The 8,835-nt window shown below is 41.7% G+C and overlaps 1 protein-coding gene across 1 annotated transcript in view; it reads right to left on the minus strand.

Annotated features, from left to right (window-relative positions):
* Nucleotides 1-7,455, minus strand: part of rab27b (RAB27B, member RAS oncogene family) — a gene marked incomplete in the record, with an annotated part of 59,726 nt that extends 52,271 nt beyond the window's left edge. Inside the window, 1 exon segment of the mRNA XM_037691731.1 lies at nt 7,420-7,455.
* Nucleotides 7,456-8,835: the final 1,380 nt, after the last annotated feature.

The raw sequence follows: 8,835 nt of genomic DNA on the forward strand, positions 1-8,835 counted from the left end.
ACAAAGCGAGGGATCCTGAACAAAGCGAGGGATCCTGAACAAAGCGATGGATCCTGGACAAAGCGATGGATCCTGAACAAAGCGAGGGATCCTGAACAAAGCGAGGGATCCTGAACAAAGAACTCTTCACTCCGCTAAGGCGGACAAAAATGAGGAAGAGCAGCAGAAAATAAAGAAAAGCACAAAGACTGTCCTGATCGGAGCCTGGGCTGGAGGCCAGTCCTTCAAAGCCTCCACTGAGACACACGACCACACAACATGTGAACCGAGGTCCAGATCCAGACCCTAATAAAATCTCATCTGGGCCCAGTTCTCTTTTAATAAATTGCTCCAAGAACAGCTGACTTGTTTAAGTCTCAGATAATCCGCCTCACCTAGCAGAGACGAGACTTCCTGAAGCTCCTCTAAAAGAACAAACTGGACCAGACAGCTGAAGACCTTCTAGATCCACCGTAGAGGGTTTGATCTGGTCTGCCAGGAGCTCGGCTGGAGACAGGAAGACCCTGCAGAGGGTCATGAAGTCGGTCCAGAGCATCATGGTCTGCGCTCCCAGGTCTCGTAGTCTGATCAGACCACTCAGACCAGGAACTCACCAGGTGGGAACCCCTACTTCCTGTGTGCGTGGTCACCAACCCAACATCTCAACGCCCCTCATCTCCCGCCGTCGGTCGATAACGCTCAGGTCAAGACGACAGTTTGGGTCAATTTATGATCGTTGTAAAGCCGAGGGACCATTTTTCATCTTTTCCTACCTGGCAACCCTGACCGGAGCGCAAAGGTCACCGAGGTCTTCTGCCCAGAACTTTGGTTTCCAAACCAAACTATTAAATAATATATTTTTAGATGGTTTAATAATTTATCAATTATCATGATATCGTATCATGATGTTTTTGATGGAACGCGTTCTGAGGTAGAACGTCCTTCGTCCTGTGATCTACGATCTTCTGGATTTCAGTAAACAACAACAACAACAACAACAACAACAACAACAACAACAACAACAACCTTTGAACAAACAAAACTCTGCGTTTCTTTCCGGCTGTTTGTTTCGAGGTAAACATCAGAGACACTGAGGAGACAGAAATTAAAAACATCCAAAGTAAAATCGACCGATGTGGAACGTTGAATAAAGAACGATGAGCGGAGGAAGAGGAGGATCCTTCCTCACAGAAACTTCATCGACTTCCTGTTTCCAGGAAAATGTTTCCTGCTGAATACATTGCTGGATGTTGGACTTGTAGCTAAAAGCTAACCCAGATCCTGAAGACAACCAGCTGCTTCTAAAGAGTTTATCACAAAAGCCTTCAGGTCAAATTCTTCTTCTGTGGAATTTTAGAAGTTCTGGAGAAGCATCGGCTGTGTCTGCAGCAGCCAGAGGTCAGCGTTAACAACAAACAAGATTTTAAGCTGATTTTAGAAACAAACTTTTGGGACAAAACCATTCAGTTTGTGCACAAATGCATGAGCTAGCTCCTAGCTAGCATTCTGCTTTCCTCAGCCTTTAGCTAGCATTTTTCTTCCTTTGGCCTTTAATTAACCTTTTGCATCCTGTAGGGTATAGCTAGCATTTAGCTTCCTTTCACTTTTCACTTCTATTAGCCTCCAGCCAGTCTTTTTGCTACTTTGATTTTTAGATATAATTTCAGCTAGCTTTTGGCTTCCTTTAGCCTTTAGCTAGCTTTTGCTTCTTTTAAGCTGTAGCTCTCCTTTCACTTCTGTTACCATTCAGCTCACTATTTGCTTTTTATAGCATTTAACTTACATTTCACTTCTATTAGCTTTCAGCTACCGTGTCGCTACTTTCAGTCTTTAGCTATCAATTCAGTCCCTTTAGCCTTCAGCATCTTTTAGCGTGAAGACAGCCTTCAAATTCATTAGCCTTTACTTGTTTTAGGGTTCAATTAGCCATTTATTTCTTTTAGCTAGCATTTTGCTACTTTAGACTTTAGCTACTGTTCAGCTACTTTAATGTTAACTCAGTTTCAGCTTCTTCATCGTTCACGTTTTTACAGAAAATGTTTTCTCTAATTGGATTAAAGTCGATGACATTGATTAAAGCCATTGCGTTTTACTAATTATCTGCACCCACCGCAGGTCAGAGGGGCGGCAGTGTTTGTTGTTGTGTCCGTCTGTTAGCAAAATATCTCCTGAACCACTGGATGGATTTTAATTAAATTCAGTGAAAGTAACGACTGGATGAACATCTAGATCCGATCAGCCTTTGAGTCAGCTTGATTCAAGATGGCCGTCATAGCTAATCAGTAGAATGGCTTCAGCTCGGTCAGTTTCAAAGATATGCAGCTCAAGTTTGGTGTGGTAGTAGCCGAGAGTCATCCTCAGAGAACACTCCGAGCGTCAACAGAAAACTTTGATGTGAAACGCGGCGTGCGATGCGCCAAGACAACTTTTTACTAACAGACGTTTGTAGCCGTCGACCTGATGAGGCCGCGTCTCCAAGAGTCGTGAATTCATTCAACATCAACCGAAACACGACGAGATTAAAAGACGAGACTAAAAGACGAGACTAAAAGACGAGACTAAAAGACGAGATTAAAAGACGAGATTAAAAGACGAGATTAAAAGACGAGATTAAAAGACGAGATTAAACGGACGAGAACACCGGGTTCTGTCAAAGATCCTCGAGTAAAAACTGAAACGTCTTCAGATGAGCTGACGATCGGTCAGAAAACATCTCCTCCTCCTCCTCCTCCACCTCCTCCACCTCCTCCACCTTCCATCTCCTCTCGTCTCCGTCACCAAGCAACTAGGCTTTCCACCCTTCCTCTCCTCCTCCTCCTCCTCTCTGCCTCATTGATTAAAGCATCTTTAAACATGTGGACATTCAGATCTGAGACGAGATTCAACCAGACAAGTCGTGTTTACCCAGATCATCATTAATCTGATTTAATCTGCAGCTTTAACGGATTATTTTCCATCTTTTAACGCCTGCTCGTCCGACGGGATGAGACGAATCGTTGGATTCAAAACCTGCACGTATTTAAAAATGAATAAATACAGAACGTTTAGGAGCAACTAAAACTAGTGCAGCGTTCGTTTACTGCAGTAATTTTATTAACTTCGGCTTCACGTGTTTGAAATGCAACCAACGGCTAAAATCATTTAAAACTACGTGAATTACATTTCCTGTGAAAATAAAGTGTGAGTGCATATAGCAGAAGAACTTGCAGAAAAACAGCTAAAGTTAGCTAAAAAACAACAACATGCTGAAATGGAAGAACAAGCATAAACTAGTCAAATAAAGCAGAAAGAACATATTTGATGAAATGGAATCAGAAATGAGAATAAAAATTAGATAATTAACTAAAAAAGAGCTGAAATTAGCAAAAGAAAACAGCAGAAAAGTAGCTAAAAAGGCAGAAAGAAAATCAAATTACCAGACGTGGAGAGCACATTTTGAATGAATTGGGCAGGAGTTGAAATTAGTGCAAGAAATGTGGAGTTAGCTGAAAAAGCTAAAATTTGCATTGAAACAGCTACTAAGCTGAAAGTAGCAGAAATTACCATGAAGAACTTGAATTTGTCTGAAAACAGCTGAAATTTGCTAAAATAAATGCTAAACAATTAGCTGAAAAGCTAAAAGAAGCTTAAAATACCAGAAGAAAGCAAAAAAAACATGTTTGCCCAATTAGGCTGAAAGAAGCAGAAATTAGCATAAAAAGTGGAAATTATTAGAAAAAAGTAAAAAACATAAATTAGCTCCTTTTATCTTGTGTATTAGCTTAATTTTAGTTTGTGTATTAGCTTAATTTTAGCTAACAGTTGCTCCTTTAAGCTAAAACCAAACCAAAAATAGACAAGAATCACTCGTCACTTCTTCGCAGCAGTAGTTTGACAAACAAGTTTTATTTTCCAGAAACATTTATTTTTAATAACTGTTTGGATTCTTCCTAAACAATATTTTTTGCTCATTTAAGTTTAATTTAAAGTACGTTTTCTTTTAAAGCAAAATATGATGGTTTATTAAGTATAAAGTTGTTAACACTAAGCCAATTACTCGGCCTTCGGCTGTTCTTGATCGCCGCCATGAAAGGCGAATGATGGCGTAACTTCCTGTTTGCGTCTGAACGCCTGTTAGAATTCAACCGCCCGCCACCAGAGGTAAAGATGGCCGCCACAGCTAATCAAGCTCAGCAAACAAAAGTGGCTCTAAGTCCGTCAGTTTTACAGACAATGAGCTAAACTTCGGCGTGGAAGCAGCTTCATCGTTTCAAATTCATCTTTTGGACCTCAGAGCATCTTTTAAACATTTTCTCTCCGTCTCTTTATCTCAGTTTTTGGGGCTTTTTAAGTTTTTGGGTGCGCCCAGAACCACTCGTGCAGTTTCACCTTGAAGCTCTCCCCACAAACAGGCGAAGACGCATCTGACACGGGGAGAGAAATAAAAGCCGAGAGCTCGTAGAGAAAAACTGAACTCCAAACCAGAAGAGTTCTGCTTGAAAGCTGGACTTCCTGTCAGAGATCAGCTCTGTTTTCATTCCTCTGCTTCAGGGAGGTTTTCTCCACCGAACACAGGAACGACAGACATTTAGTGACTCGTGCAGTTTTACGAGCTGAATTTATGCGTCAGGTTATTTCAGGTCCCGCGGCGGACCACACAAGCCCGACTGATTTCCCAGGTCTGAAGGAGGACCGGCGAGTCCCGGCACAAAAAGAAATGATTTACAGAAAAGACATAAAACACAAAGAACATCTAAACCGTCTTGTCCAGAGTGGTTCTAAAAGATAAAACTTTTGATTTTATTTTCCTGTTAAAGAAAGAAAGAACAAGAGAAAGAAAAAACAAGAGAAAGAAAGATGCAGACAGATTTGAGGCATCCAGTAGCATTTAGTACAAGACGGGTGATAATGTTTTTACCAGTTCTTTGTTAACAAAATATCTCGAGCAGTAGTGCTGACATCAACAAATCTCTAATGAACGTTATCAGACCAACGTCTACAGGTGTTGGATTAGTCGGCCTGATTCAAGATGGCCGCCACAGCTCTTCAGGTTCACAGATTGTGAGCGGACACGTCGTGTGGTAGTAGCCGAGTCACCCCCAACACATTCGATGAGGGCCGACTGCCTGAGGCTCATGTGTCCCCCGATGCCGAGGTGCTTGAACAGTGAGTGTTTTTCTGGACTGGACCAGAACAGGGAGTGAACCTAAATGTTTTTGGTGCAAGGTATTAAAGTGTGTAGGAGTTGGTTACACTGTGGAGAAGAACAGAAGAAGAATTTTATTTTTTTCTTGTGTGAGGCAGCACAAAGTAACGAATCCTGGTGAGTTGAGGGAGCAGTCTGATCCACCAGGGCAGAGTTAGGGGGGTGGCCACTGGTGGCCTCGGCCACCACAGATTAATCTTCGACCACCTATATAATTTGAGAAAACTTTTTTATAGTAGGAGTCCGTTCATACGTATATAAACACGCATGTTGACGACCATCTTGGATCGGGACGTGGCAACCCAATTCTTTAAAGGAACCTTTTTAGATGTGGCCACACGCCGAAATGGAAGTCGGTACATCACTTATTTAAAAAAGTATCAAGCTCACACAGATGGATGATTATGTATGGATGGATGGCTGAAAGGATGGTTGAATGGCTGATGGATGGATGATGGTTGGATGGATTAATGGATGGTTGGATGAAAGGATGATGGATGGTTGGATGAATGGATGGCTGGTTGGATGACGGTTTTTCCAGTTCCCTCTCTTGGCTCTGCGACGGTTAACGGTGGTGAGCGATGTGTGTTTCCACAGGAAATGCTCCTTTAATGAAGCCTCGTGTTCTTGTTCAGTGTTCCACTTGGTTCCGTTACTGAATTACGATAAAATCCTGCAGATGTTTCTCAGAACAGAGAAGAACGTTTTCTCTAATCCAACAAAATGGAAACCAGCTCCACGTGTTCGGCTGCGGCTCCTCAGAAGACGACGCTAACCTTGAAACCGTTCGCTACAAACTCGTTTCTTTCAGGATGTTCTGCTCGCTCCAGTTTCCAAGAACAAACTGCACTCGGCTCCGATGAGCCTGGTGGTTTGTCGTCGTCGTGTGAAGAACACAAACATGCTCGGCTCCCAGGTGGAACATCACTGTGAGCACTGCCTGTCATATTCATTATTAATAAGCTGCAATTAGTCTTTAATCGGCCGCTTCCTTTGGCAGAACCCTCAATTCATGACCACACATGAAAACATTGGACCGTTTCCCTACAGCCTCGGTTCTGCTGAAAGGAGTGGACAGAACCGCTGTGTGCAGAACCGCTGTGTGCAGAACGTTTGTCACCGGACCGTAAATCGGTTTTATTACAGGGACAGACTGGAACATGAAACGTAAAATCAAAGCAGCTAAAGGTTTGCTGACATCCAACAGTTTTCCTCCCACGACGTAAAACTGAAATAAGGAAGTCATCAAATCAGAACATGTCAAAAGCAAAACCTTCGGTTCTGATCCAGCTCCTGCCGCTCCACGTGGAGAACAGTGAGAACCTTTATGAAAAATATTGTGCCAAAAAATCTAAATGTCAACGTTTACACGGAACAACAAAACTGTATTAGGTGTCCACACGAGTCACAATAAAAAACAAATAAAATAAAATAATCACCATCTGACTAATCGTACAGGCAGAACAAAGAAGACTAAAAAGCTGCTAACACTGTTAGCCTCACCGTTAGCCAGTATGCAATAATTTGTCTTTATTAACCTAATATTATTATTGTTGTTGGAAACACTCAATAATCTTCCTTAATATTATCTGTGTAAGCCTGTTAGCTAATATTAGCTAATGTTGTCTGTTTTATATGGCTACTTCCTGCCGGCTAATAAAATCACCTTCATAGTTAGCAAATGTCTTCGTATTTTTAACTTGTATTTTCAACTTAAATCAGTAGCTAATATCTGCTTAAGGTTAGCTAAAAATGCCAGCTTGAATTTGTTAGCTAATGCTTTATCTAGCTAAAGTTATAACTTGTAGTCAATGTTAGCTTCGTAGCATCAAATGATATGTTAGCTTCAAACTGGTAGCTAGGGTAGCCTAAGGGTTAACATTAGCTTCATATTGTTAAATATTAATTTAACTATCTTTGTTTTCTTCAGATGACTGGGCATCCAGATACTGTTACTTCTGTTTATTTGCTCTCCTGCAGAAGACAACAAACCAAGCGTTGCTCTGTTTCCTTCAGGCTCCCGGACCTGCAGCCATTACCGCCGCCGACCACCAGGGGGCGCAATGAGCTGAAAAAGGCGCCAAGCTAGCTTACAACTGGGACTCTCTAAAACTTGGGTTTCCTTTTTCCTTTTCAAAACGAAAAACAAAAGTTCTAATAATGTTGTGGAATTGATATCAACCAGCAAAACAAAAGATTTATGACTTAAATAGCTACATTTTCAAAGACAAGAACAACGTTTTCACACCACTTACCCTGCACTGCATGGCGGCAAAGTGAGGAAGTTCCCAGAATGCATTACATTATTTCCGCCTTTGACATTTCAAAATAAAAGCCCTCAATAAGACAAACATGCAAAGATTAACAGAGCAATAATAATAATAATGTCATCACTGTATGTTTCCATACAATGGCGAAATTAGTCTCTGCATTTAACCCATCCACCACCAGGTGGTGCAGTGGGCAGCTATTGAAGGCGCCCGGGGGGCATTTTGGGGATGAGGCGTGCTGCCCAGAGACGCCACGTGATGTGCAGTGACTGGGGATCGGGTCCCAAGCCGGCTGCCCTGCCTCTACACCATCTCGGCCCCCATGAGTAAACAAATATTTCAGAGTACATATTTACTTCTGTTACAATAACATTGTCGGCTTCATATACTAGCTTATATATATTATATATATATATATACTAGCTATATTAGCTTCACTATGTTAACCAATGTTTTTTATTGTTAGTAACAACTTTTAGATTCATAACATTAGCCAATATAAGCCTTTTAGTGTTTTTTAATTTGAACTAATTAGCATAGCTAAATGTTTAACATGCTGCCAGTTTATTCTCATCCAATCCTTTTAACACAAACAATAAATAACTCGTTGGCACATGCACGTTGTGACCATTCGTAGCTCTGCCTTAAATATGAAAAACCAATTATTCTTCTCTCGTTGAGTTAATTGGTAGATTCAATAATCTGTCGTTTGATGGAATCACTTGTGCAGGTGCAGCGTCACCACCTCGTGTTTCTTCTCCTAAACTACGGCACGACGGGACGCTGAGAGGAGTTCTCAGGAATAAAGAAAGAGGAAACGCTCGGCTGAGATGATTTATGGAACAAAACCAGCGTCCATTGATCCGCCGGTGCTTCCAGGTCCGTTTCACAGCCGGGCTGCGATTTTCTGCACGTCACTGTGAAGAGTCGTCGGTTCTCATCCTCTTTCCTCTCCGTGAGGAGGGACGAAACTTTATGATTAAACTATTTCTCAGAAGTGTGAAGAATCTCGCAGATTAATTAAATTATATTTGTGAATGTTTATGAAGCATTCTGATAAAATGTCAACTGTCCCCCTCTTACAATGCTGTGATTGCTAGTATCACTCAGCCCTCTGTGAACAGTAAACAGCCATCAGGTGCTAATGATCCATTGTTAGGCTGATGGTCCTTCTTGAGCATGTGATCAGCTGGTTCTGGTTGTCAGCAGCAAACTGGTTGATCCACTCTGAGAAGGTGCTATTTAAGAGACTGAGCTGAATACAGCTCCTCAGACTGAGGAAGTCCTCAGGATGAGAGACGAAACGTTTCTACAGTTTTTCTTGTTTTGTTCCTTGAATGTCCAGAGGACCAGACTTCACATCTTTAGATGAATTCAGCTCATTTACCTCCTTCACATCTT

Source organism: Nematolebias whitei, chromosome 18 (genome assembly GCF_014905685.2).
Source record: "Nematolebias whitei isolate Nwh7 chromosome 18, NemWhi1, whole genome shotgun sequence".
NCBI lineage: Eukaryota > Metazoa > Chordata > Actinopteri > Cyprinodontiformes > Rivulidae > Nematolebias > Nematolebias whitei.